General features: G+C 37.9%; 1 protein-coding gene across 1 annotated transcript in view; it reads right to left on the bottom strand.

The window, feature by feature from the left end:
- The window catches only part of LOC113237451 (putative fatty acyl-CoA reductase CG5065), a 24,804-nt gene extending 24,498 nt beyond the window's left edge, over positions 1–306 (bottom strand). Inside the window, exon 1 of the mRNA XM_026473931.1 lies at positions 229–306. The gene's annotated coding sequence lies outside the window, so the exon portion shown is untranslated. The remainder of the gene's footprint in view (positions 1–228) is intronic.
- Between the last annotated feature and the right edge of the window lie 1,057 nt (positions 307–1,363).

The raw sequence follows: 1,363 nt of genomic DNA, 5'->3' as shown, positions 1-1,363 counted from the left end.
ACACACACACACACACACACACACACACACACACACACACACACACAACACACACACACACACACACACACACACACACACACACACACATTATAAAACACTGGAATACTTGATTAATTACTGTCAAATATACTTTTGGAAATAGCAACAATAATTATTTGTAGGGTATTTTACACTTTTTTCTAAAACATAATTCATGGAAATGTAGTAAAGTCAAAATTTGCTCACCGGGTGCGCGCGAGTCCTAATTTTAGCAGAATACAGCGCGGCGCGGTTACTACGAACTGTACTGACGACGCGTGCGGCGGCGTGCGCTCGACTGACGTTGTATAATGCTTGTTACTCGCTCACACTACTAGGTAGGAGGGTTGCATGTCGTAGGAATTCGCGATAGGTTGGGAAAACCACTATTTATGTAATGTCTAAGTAAACTCTGATTTGGAGTTGGCGCGTACAGAATAATGCACGTGGTAAAAAAAAGTTAACCGTGACTCTGTGTTAGACTAGAAGCGTTCATTAACCTCATATGCTTGGCAGAACGACAAACAAGCATTATTTCTCATATTTAAAATGTTTACATTATAATTATCTAGGAAAGAGAACTAGGTGAAAAGGCAAAAATCAAATTATAATACATAATTCTAAGAATCACTCGTATTTACAATAGCTGTGTGTTATGGAGGAGTTTTACATCAAACAATTTCTAAAGGCGCAGCAATGCATTGCAATAGCAGCACGTCATTCGTCGGAACGGAATAGCGACCGGAGTTGAATCGAGATTACTGGTGCACCTTGCATTACTTATACACGTTGCGCGAAACAAGTTGCAAGTCACTACACTTAACTTGTCAAGCCCAGAAAGGTGGGATTTTACTTATCTTCGAATGAAATGAAACTATGTATATTCTCGTATCTAACTCCCAATCCTCTTAAGACCTAGCAAACTACAATGGGTAAAGCTTTAAACGCCCAATTTAATTTCTGCCGTCCGCTAGCTAAAACTCGGAAAAAAAATGGATAAAAAGTGTCAAAAAATATTTTTGAGATACCATCATAGAAACCGTAACCCAGATTTTGAATACTGAAATTGCTTAATGATATTTCAGTTATGCATCGTTAGGATAAATTTCAATAAGTCGAACAAACTAATTTTTACTGTTTTTAAAAGAGAATTTTGTGCTCTATCTTTTGCTATTTAAAACGGATATTTGACCATTTCGCACTTAGCTAGTGCGTTTTAGTTAATGGACGGCAGATTTAGACGATACATGTCTCAGGACGAATCATTGTATACCCGCAGGGTTGTAAGAATAACGTATTTCTCTCTCTCGCCTAGATAGGGTATCTAAATAGATACCCTAGT

This window comes from Hyposmocoma kahamanoa, unplaced genomic scaffold, assembly GCF_003589595.1.
Source record: "Hyposmocoma kahamanoa isolate Upper Pololo Valley unplaced genomic scaffold, ASM358959v1 93, whole genome shotgun sequence".
NCBI classification, from domain to species: domain Eukaryota; kingdom Metazoa; phylum Arthropoda; class Insecta; order Lepidoptera; family Cosmopterigidae; genus Hyposmocoma; species Hyposmocoma kahamanoa.
The sequence above is the reverse complement of the archived record's forward strand: the minus strand, read 5'-3'. Positions and strand labels throughout refer to the sequence as shown.